Source organism: Heteronotia binoei, chromosome 9, assembly GCF_032191835.1.
Source record: "Heteronotia binoei isolate CCM8104 ecotype False Entrance Well chromosome 9, APGP_CSIRO_Hbin_v1, whole genome shotgun sequence".
Classification (NCBI taxonomy): Eukaryota; Metazoa; Chordata; class Lepidosauria; order Squamata; family Gekkonidae; genus Heteronotia; species Heteronotia binoei.
The window spans coordinates 17,575,244-17,594,412 of NC_083231.1; positions in this window are offsets into that span (position 1 = coordinate 17,575,244).

Here is a 19,169-nt window from a genome sequence, read left to right on the forward strand (position 1 = left end):
GCCATTTTTAATCAGTTCAGTCCTTTATTGGCTTAAAAGCAATAATGATTCACAATCAAAAGTCGGTACAAAGGCCTGAAGTATAGTAAGAACAATACATAAAGCAATCGTTTAAAACGGCAGCCAATAATACTAATCAAGAGAAGACACCCAGCAATTAAAATACAGTAGAAGAAGAAGAAGAAGAAGAAGATATTGGATTTATACCCTGCCCTCCACTCCGAAGAGTCTCAGAGTGGCTCACAATCTCCTTTACCTTCCTCCCCCACAGCAGACACCCTGTGAGGTGGGTGGGGCTGGAGAGAGGACTCTCACAGCAGCTGCCCTTTCAAGGACAACCTCTGCCAGAGCTATGGTTGACCCAAGGCCATGCCAGCAGGTGCAAGTGGAGGAGTGGGGAATCAAACCCGGTTCTCCCAGATAAGAGTCCGCACACATAACCACTACACCAAACTGGCTCTAGATTTAATTTTATAGGCTTCTACTAAGAAATTCCCAACACATGTAGTAATGTGGAGATTAACATCTTCTAAAAAGTAGGTTAGAGTTTTCCTTTCAGTAAATACATTGTGTTGGAGATATTCAGCTAAAAATTCCCCTCACATCCCTCTGTTTGCTCTGTAGCCAATCCAGGTATGCTCCAGAGACATGGGAAGATATCCCTTTTTTTTTTTTTACTTTAAATTTCCCATTCCATTGTCGGACTTTTACTCTGGCACGTTTAAATGCCTTCCCATCAACAGTTCTCTTTGGTAGGTTTGGACAGAAAACTCTCCAAAATAGATTATATCCATGTGAATTAGGAGTCCTTGATTCTATATCCCATATTATTTTAGAATGTCCTTTCCTGGCCTCATAACGTAGGCCATTTTTAATCATTTCTGATGCAATTAGGGAACCAGTTGATCAGGTAGAAAGGCACTGTCCAGTCCACTGGGGTTACCAGCCTCCAGTTGGGGCCTGGCAATCTCCCAGAATTACAACTCATCTCCAAATTACAGAGATCAGTTCCCTGGGGAAACAATGGCAGCTTCAGAGGGTAAACTCTCTGGTGTCACATCCCTGCTGAACTCCCTCCCATCTCCAAATTCTGCCCTTCCCAGGAATTTCCAAACCCAGAGCTGGCAACCCCATTGACTATCTCTGTTGTACATTTTTTCACCCCATTTGCAGGGTTATACCTAAAACGATCATAGAGGAAAACTCTCTGGTTTTCCAGTGATTCCTAGGTAAGACTGGTGTCACTTCCAGGAAAAACAGAGGAACAATATCAGATTTCCCTAAAATAGAGCCTGATTTCGCACTCACCTTACACTGCTCTCATGTTTGTCTTCTCAGTGCGGCTTCCTTCCGATTTCCCAGTATCTGCACCGGGGCTGCAGCAAGCATTGGCATTTTCATGCAGCAAACAGAAACTGGTTTTTAATGGTTTCTGCTTGCTGCATGAAAACGCCAATGCTTGCTGCAGCCCCGGTCAGCAGTGGGTGGTTCTACCCCCCGAACCCTTATGCTAGCATCCCTTTCCACATCCTCCCTTATGGCGATACCTCTTTGCCTTTGGGGGATCATTTGACAGCTGCTACACGTGAGAAAATTCTCCGCGGGGAGTATGTGGACGTGTTCAGCCTCCTTTTCAGAGAGCTCGAAAAGAAAAGTAAAAATGAGCTCGATGACAAGGAGAAGGAGAAATTGAAGCGTAGGAAGGTCGATAGGTCCTGGGCGAATTGGTTGCCCGGATTTCTGATCTACGCCGGGGTCATTGCGAGAGCGCAGCCGGCTCGGGCGGCGGCCCTTTTCCAGTATATAGGCATTGTCTATCGGGTGTATACGGACTTTATCGGTGCAGCATGGCTGCAATACGACGAGGCCTTCCGTATGAGGGCCGCCGTCAACCCTGGGATGCCCTGGGACCAAATAAACCAGCAGCTGTGGCTGCAGTTAATGTCCGCAGCAAAACCAAACGCTGGAGACAGGTCTGACAGTGGCCATCTAGTGCAGAAGTTGCAGCAACAACAGTCTTCTACAGGGGCCCGCATTACCGCGGGCCAGCCGGTTCGAATCCGGCTGTTATGTTGGGAGTTTGCATCCAAGGGTGTGTGCCCCAGGAAACCCTGTAAGTTCCGACATGAGTGCCCACTCTGTAGCGGGGCCCACACACTTTCTGCCTGCAGCAGATCAAAGCCCAGAGCGGGCGGTAAGCGCCCCGGTGGCAGTGATGGCGGTCAGCAGCCCCCTGGAAAAGGGGCCAGGCCCCATCCGCCTGAGGGCACTCAATAGTTTGTTGAGTACATATCCGTGTAAGGCAGACGGCCGATACTTACAGGACGGGTTTACCTCGGGGTTTCGAATTCCATATTAGGGGCCTAGGGCCCCCTTCTTAGCTCCTAATCTACGTTCGGTTGTTGGGCTCGAGCATGTGGTTCAGGCAAAAATTGCTAAAGAATGTCAGGAAGGTAGGGTCCTTGGACCTTTTGATGCACCGCCGATTCCCACGTTGAGGGTATCCCCTTTGGGGGTTGTACCCAAGAAGGCAGCAGGTGAATTTCGTATTATCCACCATCTGTCTTACCCCAAGGGAGCGTCGGTGAACGACGCCATCCCTGAGGAGCTGTGCTCGGTGCGCTATACTTCCTTTGACCAGGCAGTCAAAGTAGTACGGGGTTGTGGGGTTGGGGCCGAGATGGCGAAATGCGACATCAAGTCAGCATTTCGCCTCTTGCCTGTCCACCCCGAGGATTTTGATTTATTGGGTTTTTCCTTTTATATTTTATATGGATCGGGCATTGCCGATGGCTTGTTCGATATCCTGTGCTGCGTTCGAGCGCTTCAGTTCCTTCTTGGAATGGGCGCTCAGGGACAGGACCGGGGTTAGTGATACGGCACAGTACCTGGACGACTTCCTTTTCGTCGGTCCAGCGGGGTCTGAGCAATGCGCTAGGTTGTTGAACTCCTTTCAGGAGTTAGCCCTTGAACTCGGGGTGCCGTTGGCACACGAAAAAACCGAGGGACCCAGCACGGTTCTCACCTTTTTGGGCATCGAGCTGGACACTCTGCAGCAGACGTCACGTTTGCCGGAGAGCAAGGTCGCCGACCTTAAGGTCCGGTTGGCCACCTTGAAGGGACAGCGGAAGGTTTCGCTGCTGGAATTGCAGCAGGTTGTGGGCCACCTTAACTTTGCTTGCAAAGTGGTGGCCCCGGGCAGGGCATTTTTGAGGCGCCTGTGTGACGCTATGGGCCGGTTGCGCCTCCCTCACCACCGGGTCCGCGTTACCGCTGGAATGCTAGCGGACTTGGAGGTCTGGGAGGAGTTTTTGGAGTTCTTCAATGGTGTTTCTTTCTGGAGGGAGGACCTGAAGATTGAAGCAGAGCTTAAGATCTCTTCAGATGCGTCTGGTGCCAGTGGGTTCGGAGTGTATTTTAGGGGACATTGGTGCGCGGAGCAATGGCCCGCGGAATGGTTGGACAGCGGGCTCTGTAGAGACCTGACATTCTTGGAATTTTTCCCCATTTTAGTGGCCGTTTGGCTTTGGGGGGAGCAGCTTGCCAACCATTCGGTCCTTTTTTGGTGCAATAACATGGCGGTAGTACATGTTATCAATTCTCTAACTTCTAAGTCTGTGTTGGTGATGAATTTGGTTAGGTCTTTTACCCTGCGCTGCCTCCGGTTGAATATTTTATTCCTGGCAAGGCACGTACCGGGTGTATGCAGTGGGGTGGCGGATGCTCTATCTCGCCAACAGATGGAGCGTTTTCGGCAACTGGCCCCAGAAGCAGATCCTTGGCCGGCGAAAATGCCCGTGGACCTATGGCGTCTTGGGAAAAGGAAGCCGGTAGGGCCATTCAGTTGGTGCTAGCTCCTAGTACGAGGAGGGTGTACGATAGAGCGTCCGCCCAATTTCGGGATTTCAGGAGTGCCGCTGCACTGCCGGATTGTTGGCCGATTCCAGCGGCACACATTATGCAGTTCTGCGTGCACCAGAAGGAGAGAGGCTTGGGGCTGAAAACTATCAGGGGCCAACTTGCGGCATTGGCTTTTGTTAGCAAGGCCCGCGGTCTTCCTGAGTTCACGTGTGATTTTAGGGTTAGGAAGATGCTAGAGGGCTGGGCCCGGAAGCGGGTCCAGCGAGTGGATGACAGACAACCTATATCCCCGTCTGTCCTTCGGGGGTTGTTTGGGGGTTGGCCCAGTGTTTGTTCCTCCCCTTTTGAGGCTGCGTTGTTTCACGCTGCCTCGCTGTTGGCCTTTTTTGGGGCCTTGGGAGTAAGCGAGCTGGTAGTACAGTCTAAGGCTGATACTTCTGGGAGGGCGCTCCAGTCCGGGGATGTTAAAATTACCCATAGTCAGCTTGTTCTGACAATTCACAGGTCCAAGACTGACCAGAGGCAGAGGGGATCCATCATCACGATAGGCATGTGTTCCTTGCAGGAATTATGTCCGGTTAGGGCTGTTCGCCGCTACGTCCAGCTTAGGGGTGACATTGGGGGCCCTTTTCTTCAGCATGATGATGGCTCCCCTCTCACCAAATATCAGTTCTGGACAGTGACAAGTAGGGCCCTAGCTAGGTTGGGCTTAAAGGGCGTCAAATTTGGGACGCATTCCTTCCGGATTGGGGCGGCCTCCACAGCTGCTTCAATGGGTTACACGCCCTCTGCCATCCGGCACATTGGCCGTTGGCGGTCTGCAGCCTACAAAACCTATGTGCGTCCACTGGTCAACTAAAGGGCAGGTGGTGGGGCTCTGGTGGGTTGCATTGTTGTTATCATATGCTGATAGTTGTTTGTCTTTTCAGGTGCTGGGGCTTGTGGTGAGAGACGTTGTGTTCTCATCTGCGGGCACAGCATGGTTTTCTGGGCTGCCCATTTCGCCAGATGGTCTCCAGTGGGCACCCAGCTTGGCCTTAGTGCGTGGGCTACTGTGGAGTGGCTGGGTCGTCGGGGGCTGCGCTGGCCCGGGATCATGCCCCTGTTGTTCAGTGAGCGGAAGGCACCACCTCCACACATTATCGTCGTCCATTTAGGTGGGAACGACTTGGGGCTGCTGCGTGGAAAAGCTCTCTCCCAGCAGGCGTTGGCTGACCTCCGTGAAATTCGGCGGAGGTGGCCTGGAGTTATTCTGGTATGGTCGGCAATCCTGCCGCACAGGGTGTGGAGGCATGCCATTTCGCCGGGTGGTGTGGAACGCGCTAGGTGCAAGGCCAATAGGGCCATTCAGAAAGCTATGGAAGGGGGATTGGGAATTTTTCTCCCACATCCGGCCATACGGGTGGAGCAGGCGGACCTGTATCGGCCGGATGGTGTTCATCTTTCGGAGTTGGGCAACCAGGCCTTTTTAGACGAGATACGGCAGGGGTTGCGGTTGGCTGTGGGCCACCCGTTGGGGCTCTAATGCCTAAGCAGAGGCTTGGCATTGGCGGTGGCTGGAGGAGGTTTGGCCACAGGGTTTTCCAGGGGAGCACCTATGGCCTAGCACCGTTGGTGCGGTGGTCTGTATGAACCATAGATGGGCTACACGGCTCAGTGCGGGGAATGCAGATCACAGGGAGCCTCACCTGGGCGGATCTTTCCACGGGGATTGATGCTAGCCCAGGTGATGAATGGCTGGAGGCCTGGCCGCTCAGCTACAACCCGAATACGGCGGGCTTGTGCTGGGGGCAGGGTGGCTCGCCCTTTGGACAAGGCGGGTTCCGGGGTTGACCCCAGGGCTTGTCTGGTTTAGGTTTCACCCCTGCCAGTTACAGCTAATTAATGGTTTAATAAAGCAGCCCGGTTTAAAACCCAACACTTGTGTCTGCCTCTTCATTCCGACTGGGAGGGCAAATGGTGCCCCCAGAAGTGATCCCATGCTGTTGCCAACAGCTGCCCTTATGTCCTGGAGAGTCAGTTTGGTGTAGTGGTTAAGTGTGCAGACTCTTAGCTAGGAGAACCAGGTTTGATTCCCCACTCCTCCACTTGCACCTGCTAGCATGGCTTTGGGTCAGCCATAGTCCTGGCAGGGGTTGTCCTTGAAAGGGCAGCTGCTGTGAGAGCCGTCTCCAGCCCCACCCACCTCACAGGGTGTCTGTTGTGTGGGAGGAATGTAAAGGAGATTATAAGCCGCTCTGAGACGCTTCAGAGCAGAGGGTGGGATATAAATCCAATATCTTTCTTTCTTCTTCTTATCTCCTAATCTCCTGCAGCACAGGCAATGCTAACTATGGTATTGAGGTGGCTAACCCCCCACCCCCCAGTCTGGGCAAGGATTTCCCCACGTTTGCAGGCTCCTCCCTGCCTACAAATGCCCTGAAGTGATGTCATTGTGCCGCCAACATCATACAGTGGTGCTCTAGTTTTTGGGCAAAACTCTATGATAAAATCAGGCTCAAACCATAGAGTTTTGCCCTAAAACTAGAGTGTTGCTGTATGATGCTGGTGGCATGATGATGCCACTTCCTGATGATGTCATCACACCATGCATGCAAAGTGCATGTGGAAGAAACTCCCAGAAAGGTTCATCGATCCCCCCACCAGCAGAAAAGTAGGACCTGACAACCCTCTATAGCATACCATGGATTCCATATTAAATCCCTCCCTAGACTTCCGCTGTACAAGTGCGATTGTCAAATTTCTAGGCATTTCCAAAGTCAGAGGTGGCATTGGTTTCTAGGGTCTAGGCTTAACAACACCTCATACTAGCTGACATGGTAGATTTTGAGATCCTCTTTAGTTCTGGGAAGGATTAACTCCAAAGCAAAAAAATCTGCTCCTATATTTAGATTGGACCTGTGGCACCAACTGTGTATTTCCCCCACCTTCAAATGTAGAAAAATGAAGGGATAAAGTAGAGTTTTAGCTGTCATTTCTGTTACAATCGTCTTGGGTGTGATGTTTATGGCAACAGACAAAACACTCATAGACAGAAGTGTGACTCTCGAGTTGATAGTGTTCCCAATATATTGTGGTATAAATTACTGGTAAGTAAACAAGTCTATAAATATCTTACCCTCCAAGTTTTGTGAATATTATTTGGAGACCTTCCTTCCCCACGCCCCCCTTCTACTGAGGCAAAGACACTTTCACTGATCACAGTCACTAAAGAGAAAGATCAGACCATCCCAAACTGTAGGCCTAGGAGGTATTTTAAAAGGGGGGAAAAAAATCTGGCCAAATACCCCAGTACTAAAAAGCTGAGGACATTAGAAGATCATGCTTTAATTCATCCCCCCCTGGGGAGGGGGGAACTACTGAAAAGTATGTGCTGTTTTTACTGATTTTCAACACTGACCATAACACAGGCCTTGAATTCAGCAGGAGCTCACAGGAGCACAACTCCTGAACTTTTCTGACAGTTCCCCCTCTTCCTCCCCACCTACCTTGTCCATTGAATAGTAGGTGCAGCTACATAACAATCCCTGGTTAGGAGAGCGGGCAGCCAACCAGCCATCAGGGGCTTTGCCACACCCCCAGCAGCCCTTATTAACCCCTGGAGAAGCCTGTCACACCCTTTCTCCACTTCTCATGTGATTTTGAGTGGCGGGTGGCTTGTTGGCCTTTTGACTGGGGGGGCGACCTAGGAGAGCCCCAGGTGAGTGAGGCCTGCTTGGGCTGGTTGGAGAGGGCTCGCCTGCCCAGGGCTCTCCTTTCTTGCGTCAGGTTGCTTTTGGCTGGTGGGGGGGGGCATATGCTAATGAGTTATGCTAATGAGCTCCACCGCCTATTTTTTTCTACAAAATGACCCCTGCCATAACATATCCAGGCAGTTTTGGTTATCTTCTTTTTTGTGCCATTCTCCTTCCACGTTGTTGCCCTCAGACTCCTCGGTCTCCTTTGACCACACTCTCAGTTAACATTATTGGGCGTTGTGGTGAGCTGTGTGCTTTGCCCATGATGTCCCAGGTGCTTGTAATAGGGTTGCCAAGTCCAATTCAAGAAATATCTGGGGACTTTGGGGGTGGAGCCAGGAGACTTTGGGGGTGGAGCCAAGATCAAGGCTGTGACAAGCATAATTGAACTCCAAAGGGAGTTCTGGCTGTCACATTTAAAGGGACACCTCTTCAATGCCTTCCTTTCATAGGAAATAATGAAGGATAGGGGCACCTTCTTTTGGGGCTCATAGAATTGGACCCCCTGGTCCAATCTTTTTGAAACTTGGGGGGTATTTTGGGGAGAGGCACTGGATGCTATACTGAAAATTTGGTACCTCTACCCCCCCAAAAAAAAAACAGCCCCCCCAGAGCCCCAGATACCCGTGGATCAATTCTCCATGATTTTCTATGGGGATAAATCTCCATAGGGAATAATAGAGTTCCCAGCAGACATTCCCCCCCTCCCCCTGCTTTCTGACGACCCTGAAGCGGGGGGAGGGCCTCCAAACCAGGGGATCCCCTGCCCCCACCTGGGGATTGGTAGCCCTAGCTTGTAAATAGAAATCACATGGGTCACCACAGCCAGTGATATTCAGCAATGCTATGGGCATGTAACAGAACAGTGAGTGAGGAAGAAGAAACTGGTGCAGAGATGAAGCATCAGCCAGACCACTAGAGAATACCATAGTGCTGAAACAACACAAATACTCAGCAAGAAGGGTTTTTTTCCCACAGGAAAGGGTATGGAACCTATGGATTTGGTCTACTAATGGTAAAGTCTTCCACTGGCACAAAATGCCTTCTCTTAATGCAAGAGGCTACTCTGCCAGCATTGTAGCCTTGAGTTAGAAAGAGGAGCCTTTCACAATAGGACAATGCCACCATTAGATGAACAGGTCCATGGGATCTAACCCAGTGTGTTCACTGTATGGAATCTGCTACTAAATACTGAAACTAGAAAACACAGCGCAGGCCCTGTCTATATGCACATATAAGAAAGACTATAGCAGACCTGAGATTGAGTAAAGGCCGTGAATCTCTTTAAACAAAACAAGCCATCTTCCTTTTAACCAAACGTGGGGGAATTCTTGGAGATTTGGGGATAAAGTGTGGGGAGGACAGGGTCTGGTGAGGAAAGGGACTTCAGCAGTGTACGATGCCACAAAGTCCACCCAAAGTAGCCATTTTCTCTAGGGGAACTAATCTCTATGACCTTTGGACGTTGGCAACCCAAGTCACATGTGGTCAAACCCACTTGGAGGAATTCCCATGCAGGTTGGGAGGCTGAAGTGGAGATGGGGAAGAGAAATTGCGCCCTTCTAACTGTTCCATCACTGCAGCTCCATTGACAGAAGACCAAGAGGGGAGCATAATTTTGCGTTTTTCCCTTCCATGTGGGTCCCCAAAATAGAAGAAGGAGGAGGAGGAGATGATGATGATATTGGATTTATATTCCACCCTTCACTCTGAATCTCAGAGTGACTTACAATCACCTTTATCTTCCTCCCCCACAACAGACACACTGTGAAGTAGGTGGGAGGCTGAGAGCTCTCACAGCAGCTGCCCTTGCAAGGACAACTCTGTGAGAGCCATGGCCGACCCAAGGTCATTCCAGCAGCTGCAAGTGGAGGAGCGGGGAATCAAACCCGGTTCTCTCAAATAAGAGTGTGCACACCTAACCACTGCACCAAACTGGTTCTCAAGAAGAAAGAACAAGCAGTGACTTAATCGATGTATATTATGCCAAGTGTAGATGACATTGGGCATCAATGCACAATAATGATTTAAGGCTGTTTTTAAACAGGAATCATGATGCATGCAATGAGTAAGCCAAGTATGGGGAACAACGATTCAAACCTGCAATGTAGGAATTTACTAGGTAGACATTCTAAGCACACAGTGTTAACATGGGAGAAGATGGAAATATCTAACAGAAGAAAAAGGCCAAGTTTTACACATCTTTATGTTTCTTAGAAATATTCACATACATTACTGTAATAAAGCTGCTTAGGAAAAAAATGGGACAAGAGCATTAGAAAAGGAACCATTTGAAGGGAGGCTGAAAAATAATAATAAAAAAAAGATAAAATAACAGAAAACATCAAAGGAGTTTGTAAGGCTGATTCAGTACAAACATCAAGTCTGCAGTAAATTGTGACATTTTCAGTGGAAGCCGCTGCCTTTGATTTGGGGTTTTGATAAAATTGTGTCTATAAGCTCATTTGTTGTGATCAGCACCGTTAACGGAGGCTTGAGGCATAACAGTTAAGCATCCACCTGTTTATTTTTTTAAAAGTCATCTCTTTGCCATCAAATCACATTTATTCCTCCAAAAGATAAAACATGAGTTTCAAAAAGAGAGATAGTTCAAAACAGGTAGTGTGAAAAACTATCTTCAGGTGACTGTCTTGATGCTCTTAGCTTAGAACAGCAATTCACTTAAGAGAGTACTGGAGAGAGGGAGTTTTATTTCTTTACTTGATTTATATCATGCCTTTCAACTAGGGTTTGAAAATCTCCAGGTGGTGGTTGGAGATTATCACTGATCTCTAGGCAACAGAGATCAGGTCATCTGCAGAAAATGGCCATTTTAGAAGGTGGACTTTGTAGTGCTATATCCTGTTGAAATTCCCCTCCCCAAACCCTACCATGCTCAGGCTTCACCAGTGGTGGAATTCTAGCAGGAGCTCCTTTGCATATTAGGCCACACACCCCTGATGTAGCCAATCCTCCAAGAGCTTACAAGGCTCTTTTTGATAAGCTCTTGGAGGATTGGCTACAATCAGGGGTGTGTGGCCTAATATGCAAAGGAGATCCTGCTAGAATTCCACCCCTGGGCTTCACAAATCTCCAGATATTTCCCGATTGGCAACATTACTTCCAATCTACTGGGAACCAAAGCAGTTTATATTGTCCTCCTTCTTCCATTTTAGTCTTGTAGCATCCCTGCAAGGTAGGCTAAGGCTTCCCAGGTTCCTGCCAGGGGCAGGGTTCCCCCTGATTTAAGGGTCTCCAACTTGCACCCCATAATGGAAGCCCCACCTCTGAAGAGCTCTGGTGCAATGACATCATGCCTGGTGCAATGCCTGGTGCAATGACATCACCCAGACATGACGTTATCACACTGGGCATGTCACACGCATGGTGCTATAGCAATCGGGAACAAAAACTCTGTGGTGCCATAGAGTTTTTACCTGATTGCTAGAGCATCATATGCTTGATATCCCTGATGCAATAATGTCACTTCTGGGTGATGTCATTGTGTCACATGTGCAAAACACATGCAAAAACAATCCCCCACCCAGAGCCAGGTAAGACTTGGCAATCCTAGGTAGATTAGGCCAAGAGCTAGGCCCATGGTCACACAGCAAGATTCTGTGGCAGAGTGGGGATTCAAATCCGGGTTTCCCAGATCCTAGTTTAACTGAGAGCCAGTTTGGTGTAGTGGTGAAGTGCATGGATTCTTATCTGGGAAAACTAGGTTTGATTCCCCACTCCTCACAGCTGCTGGAATGGCCTGGGATCAGCCATAGCTCTTGTAGGAGTTGGCCTTGAAAGGGCAGCTGCTGCAAGAGCTCTCTCAGCCCCACCTACCTCACAGGGTGTCTGTTGTGGGGGGGGGGGGAGGAAAAGGTGATTGTGACAGCTCCGAGACTGAGATTCAGAGTATAGGGCAGGCTATAAATCCAAAATCATCATCATCTTCTACTTCTCCACCCTGGATCCAACCCACTTTCTGCCGTTGTTTTTTTAAGTGAGGAGAAGGATCCCCTTGGGGCACTATGCTGGGGATCACGAGAACTTCATAGACAAAAATGTTGTGGAATGAAGGTTGTATAGCATTGCCAGCTCTGGGTTGGGAAATACCTGGAGATTAGGTGGGTGGAGCCTGAGGTGCATCTTGAGGAGGGAAGGGACTTAAAAGAGGTATAATGTCATAGACTCCACCTTTCAAGAGAGCCAGCTTGGTGTAGTGGTTAAGTGCGTGGACTCTTTATCTGGGAGAACCGGGTTTGATTCCCCACTCCTCCATTTACACCTGCTGGAATGACCTTGGTCAGCCATAGCTCTCACAGGAGTTGTCCTTGAATGCGCAGCTTCTCTGAGAGCCCTCTCAGCCCCACGCACCTCACAGGGTGTTTGTTGTGGGGGGAGAAGATATAGGCGATTGTAAGCCGCTCGGAGTCTCTGATTCAGAGGGAAGGGCGGGATATAAATCTGAAGTGTTCTTCTTCAAAATGGCCATTTCTTCAAGAAAACTGATCTCTGTTGCCTGGAGATTAGTTGTAATCCCAGGAGATCTCCAGATACCACTTGGAGACAGGCAAGTTTAGGTTTCTAGTAAGGAGTGGAATTGGGTGAGATGGACAGAAAAAGCTGGATGAATCCGACCCATAGCACTTTTATAAGCTCTGCATTTAATCCTTGTAGTGTATTCTTCCTTCTACATGAGGCGGCTCTTTCCTCTGTATGGCTGTTTGCAGTGCTTACTGGTGCAAAGTTTAGTGATCCATCTCCAGATAGGAAAATGTGGCAATAATTCTTCAGCATCAGCTATCTGTTATTGTCAGACCACAATCAAAGGTACACATTTTTAACACAAAAATGACTTGGATCCTTCTTTCCTGGCAGTTCAACAGAGGATGGTAAGCAATAGGGTGCTGCAGGGCTCAGTACTGGGTCCCATGATCTTTAACTTGTTCATAAATGATTTGGAGTTGGGAGTAAGCAGTGAAGTGGCCAAGTTTGCAGATGACCTTAAATTGTTCAGGGTGGTGAGAACCAGAGAGAATTGTGAGGCACTCCAAAGAGATCTGTTGAGGCTGGGTAAGTGGGCATCAACATGGCAAATGAGGTTCAATGCGGCCAAGTGCAAAGTAATGCACACTGGGGCCAAAAATCCTAACTATAAATACAAGTTGATGGGGTGTGAACTGCAGAGACTGACCAAGAGAGAGATCTTGGGGTCGTGGTAGATAACTTATGAAAATGTCAAGACAGTGTGCGATTGCAATAAAAAAGGCCAACACCATGCTGGGAATTATTAGGAAGGGAACTGAAAACAAATCAGATAGTATCACAATGCCCCTGTATAAATTGATGGTGCGGCCTCATTTGGAGTACTGAGTACAATTCTGATCACTGTACCTGCAAAAAGATATAGCATTGAAAACAGTGCAGAAAAGAGCAACTAGAATGATTAAAGGGTTGGAACACTTTCCCTATGAAGCCTGCCTTGGCGGGGAGGGCGGGATATAAATACAAATTATTATTATCATTATTATTATTATTATTATTAAAACGCTTGGGGCTCTTTAGCTTGGAGAAATGTCGACTGCGGGGTGACATGATAGAGATTTACAAGATTATGGGATAGAGAAGGTAGAGAAAGAAGTACTTTTCTCCCTTTCTCACAATAGAAGAACTTGTGGACATTCAATGAAATTGCTGAGCAGTCAGGTTAGAACTGCTAAAAGGAAGAATGTCTTCACCCAAAGGGTGATTAACACATGGAATTCACTGCCAGAGGATGTGGTGGTTGTTACAAGCATAGGCAGCTTCAAGAGGGGATTGGATAAGCATATGGAGCAGAGGTCCATCAGTGGCTATTAGCCACAGCTTATTATAGGAACTCTGTCTGGGGCAGTGATGGTCTGTATTCTTGGTGCTTGTGGGGGGCACAGTGGGAGAACTTCTAGTTCCCTGGCTCCACTGGTCAACCTTCTGATAGCACATGGTTTGGTTTTTTTTGCCACTGTGTGACACAGAGTGTTGGACTGGATGGGTCGTTGGTCTGATCCAACATGGCTTCTTTTATGTTCTTAACCTTTTTGGCACCAGGGACCGGTTTTTTGGAAGACAGTTTTTTCACGGACCGGTGGGTGCAGGGTACTGGGGGACCCATGGGGGACTTTAAATGAGGGGTAGGTGAAAGTTACTGACATGCTGCCCCTTCCACCCAAAAGAAAGAGGTAGTGTTTCGGAGTGAGGCTGTGTTGTCTCTTTCATCCACTTGGGACCTGGGTGGGTGAAGGGGGCAATACGGTGCCTCTGCCTCAGTTGCTAACAGGCTGCAGACCGGTACCGGTCTATGGCTCGGGGGTTGGGGACCCCTGGTCTAGGCAACAGAGGGATGCATTCCCTTTCCCTTCCAACAGCAGACATTTGTAGGTTAAGAACAGAAGAGAAACCATGTTGGATCAGGCCAGTGGCCCATCCAGTCCAACACTCTGTCACACAGTGGCCAAAAAAGCAGGTGCCATCAGGTGGTCCATCAGTGGGGCCAGGACAGTAGAAGCCCTCCCACTGTTCTCCCTCAAAACAGAGGTGTTCAGTGTCGTACTTAATAAACCAGGCTTTAAAGTTTTGACTCAAGAAAAAGGAAAGGAAAGGAGCAGGTAGACATTTAAAGCTGAGGCGAGACTGATTTGGTTGTGCACCAAGGTCATTTTAACTTTTTGCGCCCCAGAGAATTATACATCTTTGCGCTGATTTATACCAATAGCCATCTTGTGTCTCCTTTGGCAATTGGATCAAAGCACTAAACCATTCAAAGTCTGAAAGAAAAAGACATGGCTCAGGTAAACTTGCAACGCATGGATGATGTACAGCCTTTCCTTCCCCTCTTCAAATATACTTGAGGCATATTAAAAAATACACTGTTTTTCATACATTTTCCCAGGCATGAAACGATGGGCAAGGGGGTGAGAGCAGAGAGCAGAGAGTGAGTATAAATGGGCAGTCTTCGCAGTGGAGGACGGTAAGCAGTGGGGTGCCGCAGGGCTCGGTACTGGGTCCCATCCTCTTTAACTTGTTCATAAATGATTTAGAGTTGGGAGTGAGCAGTGAAGTGGCCAAATTTGCGGATGACACTAAATTGTTCAGGGTGGTGAGAACCAGAGAGGATTGTGAGGAACTCCAAAGGGATCTGTTGAGGCTGGGTGAGTGGGCGTCAACGTGGCAGATGCGGTTCAATGTGGCCAAGTGCAAAGTAATGCACATTGGGGCCAAGAATCCCAGCTACAAATACAAGTTGATGGGGTGTGAACTGGCAGAGACAGACCAAGAGAGAGATCTTGGGGTCATGGTAGATAATTCACTGAAAATGTCAAGACAGTGTGCGTTTGCAATAAAAAAGGCCAACGCCATGCTGGGAATTATTAGGAAGGGAATTGAAAACAAATCAGCCAGTATCATAATGCCTCTGTATAAATCGATGGTGCGGTCTCATTTGGAGTACTGTGTGCAGTTCTGGTCGCCGCACCTCAAAAAGGATATTATAGCATTGGAGAAAGTTCAGAAAAGGGCAACTAAAATGATTAAAGGGCTGGAACACCTTCCCTATGAAGAAAGGTTGAAACGCTTAGGGCTCTTTAGCTTGGAGAAACGTCGACTGAGGGGTGACATGATAGAAGTTTACAAGATAATGCATGGGATGGAGAAAGTAGAGAAAGAAGTACTTTTCTCCCTTTCTCACAATACAAGAACTCGTGGGCATTCGATGAAATTGCTGAGCAGACAGGTTAAAACGGATAAAAGGAAGTACTTCTTCACCCAAAGGGTGATTAACATGTGGAATTCACTGCCACAGGAGGTGGTGGCGTCCACAAGCATAGCCACCTTCAAGAAGGGGTTAGATAAAAATATGGAGCAGAGGTCCATCAGTGGCTATTAGCCACAGTGTGTGTGTGTGTGTGTGTATATATATATATATATATATATATATATATATATATATATATATATATATATATATATATATATATATATATATATATATATATATTTGGCCGCTGTGTGACACAAAATGTTGGACTGGATGGGCCATTGGCCTGATCTAACATGGCTTCTCTTATGTTCTTATGTTCTTATGAAATCGAATCATGCATTTTTTTTTTTAAAGTGTGAGTCTATCCACCAAATTCCTGCTCAGAGAATGCCCATAATGAGAGCTGAAGCCCCAACATAATAGTCTGCGTGACGGCATTATATGCCAGGTCGCATGCTGTAAACAAGATGTGCCGGTGCAAGACACACCGTCTGTCTCAACATTTCGCATGTGTATGCAGAAACGCATGGGAAAGGGGCGACGCTTTTCGAAGAAGCCGTGCACTTTGGAGTCTGACACAGTGGGCAGGGCTCCAGTTTGAACACGTCCGTCTTCATTTGGGGGCGCATACAGCTTGATGAAAGCCTCCCCCATTGAGAAATGATTAGAAGCATTGTAATGTGCACCAGTGATGAGGCTGTGTGCCTCTCATTCCAGCACTGTGGAGATATCAATTCCTCAGTGTGTGTGTGTGTGTGTGTGTGTGTGTGTGTGTATTTGGAGCAGTGCTGTACACCAGATGGGATGTCTAACATCCTTTTCCTATTTAAAACATGTGAGTTCTAATCAACAAGCGGGTTTAGAATGTTAAATCATCCAGCCATAAGAAATGCTGTCATCCTAATTAATTAGATAGCATTATTTGGTGTCCCCAATGAACTCTGATGAGCTCATTGCTTGATAATAGCTTTGTTCTTGTCAAGTTTTTTTACTTCCCATTTAAAAAAAAAAAAGACTCGAGATTGCATATTGAGAGGTCTGGGGAGGGTTGGAGTCCTTTCCGTTGGCCGAGGTTATCCAGCAATGTAGTAGAGCTTTTTGGAGCTGGAGAGAATGTTTGACTCCTGATTAAGGTCATTTCAATTTGACATCTTCAAGAGGAGGACTTCATAAGTAATTATAGTTCAGTAATGATCTTGCCGCTTCGGATCGCGTATCTGGATACACTTTGTGGTCTGTTTCCCGTCTTGGCGGTCCCTTACAGGGCTTTGCAAAACGGTTTCCACGCCACTAGCTATCGTCGAGCAATCGTCCACTCTTAGGGGTTAATGAGACACAGGAATCTTCCGATCAGCATTACAAAAAAAAAAAATTATAATAAAGTTAACGGGTTGTTGTCCATTGGAAACACATAATTAATAACTATTGAGCCACTTAATTTTCAGGCTCACACCAGAAACGATGGGCAAGGGGGTGAGAGCAATCTGCAATGCTAATCTCAACAGATTGTCTCCGTGACCCTCGGTCTTACATCCAAGGTTACAAAGCAAGTAAAACAGTACCCAAAAGTGCGCTGATGACATCTGTGCCTCGTTTGCTTAAAGAGGATATTAAAAGCCCAGGGAGCCAACATAGATCACTATTTTACCACACATCTGTGCCTGATATGTGATAAAATACATCTTCCGTTTGGCTTAACAGAATGATCAGGTGTGAAAACAGCTCTCTCTTGTGGGGGTACTAAAAGACCAATAAGATTTCCAGAGTATAAATATATCCTGGAAACCGTATTGATCTTTAAGGTACTACTGGGCTTGAATTGAGGGAGTTTTGTTTGTCCCCTTGGAAATAAGTGACAAATACTTCCATCGAGTCATTTGTTCGGATGCTTATGTTTTGCTCTTCAGCCACTAACTATCCCACATTTTATTGTTTGTCTGTAAATATTGCTGACATTGCTTTTGAGCTGTGCTTACTCGTGAAGGAACAAGTCGGAACTTCTCAATAAAAGTGTAAAAAAAAATTGCTTATTCATCTGGTCGTATTTTGTAATGTGATCCAAGCATTGCAGGACCCCGATTACTTTCTTTTCTATTGTGAATTTGTTGACAGTCCCTTATTGTGTGGTAAAGTCAGGGCTTTGTTTAGTAGAAAAAGCCTAGCAGGGACTCATTTGCCCATTAGGCCACACCCCACTAATGTCACCATTATTTCACATAGGGATTTTTTTTTCCGAAAAAGCCTAGCAGGAACTCATTTGCACATTAGACCACCAGCCGAGCTAGCTGGAACTGTGTTCCTGCTCAAAAAAAAGCCTAGGTATAAGTTATTTTAACATGATCCCTTAAAATAAAAGTCTTTCCTGTAGTTTCACTTTCCACTGGCATTGTTGATCCCTGGCTATGGCTGACTATGCCCTAGCAAGGCTCAGATCAAGCCTTGCTTATGTTCTAATAAAATTCTGTTCTGTTCTGGTACCGGACACTGTGGAGGTACTGTATTTACATTTTAGTATCATTTCTTTTAATTCTTAGAAAACGTTAACCCTTGGATTTGTTGAGAGGCTATCATCTCTAGAGGCTATGCTAGGGTTGCCAAGTCCAATTCAAGAAATATCTGGGGACTTTGGGGGTGGAGCCAGGAGACTTTGGGGGTGGGGTCAGGAGACATGGGGGCGGAGCCAGGAGCAAGGGTGTGACAAGCATAATTGAGCTCCAAGGGAGTTCTGGCCATCATATTTAAAGGGACAGCACACCTTTTAAAATGCCTTCCTTCCATAGAAAATAATGGATAGGGGCACCTTCTTTGGGGGCTCATAGAATTGGACCCCCTGGTCCAATCCTTTTGAAACTTGGGAGGTATTTTGGGGAGAGGCACTAGATGCTATACTGAAAATGTGGCACCTCTACCTCAAAAAACAGCCCCCCCAGAGCCCCCAATACCCGCAGATTCCCCATCATTCCCTATGGGACTCGTTCATGGAGGTGCATAATGGCTGTGGGGGCGGGGCTTCCCCCGCTGGCCAGCTGGCTGGGGGAGGGGGGAAGCCTGTAAAACCGGGGGATCCCCCGCTGGGCCCTGGGGATTGGGAAGCCTAGGCTACGCAAAGCCCCAAAAGAGGTGACCTGAGGGATTGCAGCTATGTGCATCATGGGAAAACTGCTCTCATGGGGTTGCCAGCCTTCAGGTTGTAGTTGGAGATCTCCTGGGATTTACAACTGATCTCCATGCAACAGAGAGAGTTCACCTATAAAAAACAGCCGCTTTGGAAGGTGGACTGTATGGCATGATAACCCATTGATGATTCTCTCCTCTCCAGGTTGGAGAAGTCTTAGAGATTTGGGGTGGAACCTGAGGAGGACAGGTTGCCAGCCTCCAGGTTGTAGCTGCAGATCTCCTGGGACTACAACTGATTTCTATTCAATGGAGATCAGTTCACCTGGAGAACACTGCTGCTTTGGATGGTGGACTCAGTGACATTATACCCCATTGATGACCCCCTCCTCTCCAAATCCAGGTTGGGAAATTCCTAGGGCGTTTTGGCACTGACCTTAATCGGCAGCAACACCCCTCTTCAGCGCGCAGGATCTGCCCAGATTTTGCACCAATTGCCGCGGAGCACCCGGAAGAGCCGGAAAGTCCCGTGGCTTTTGCGGCGCAAATAGAAACTGGTTTTTGGCGGTTTCCATTTGTGCCGCAAAAGCCACGGGACTTTCCGGCTCTTCCGGGTGCTCCGCGGCAATTGTTGCGAAATCCGGGCAGATCCTGCGCGCTGAAGA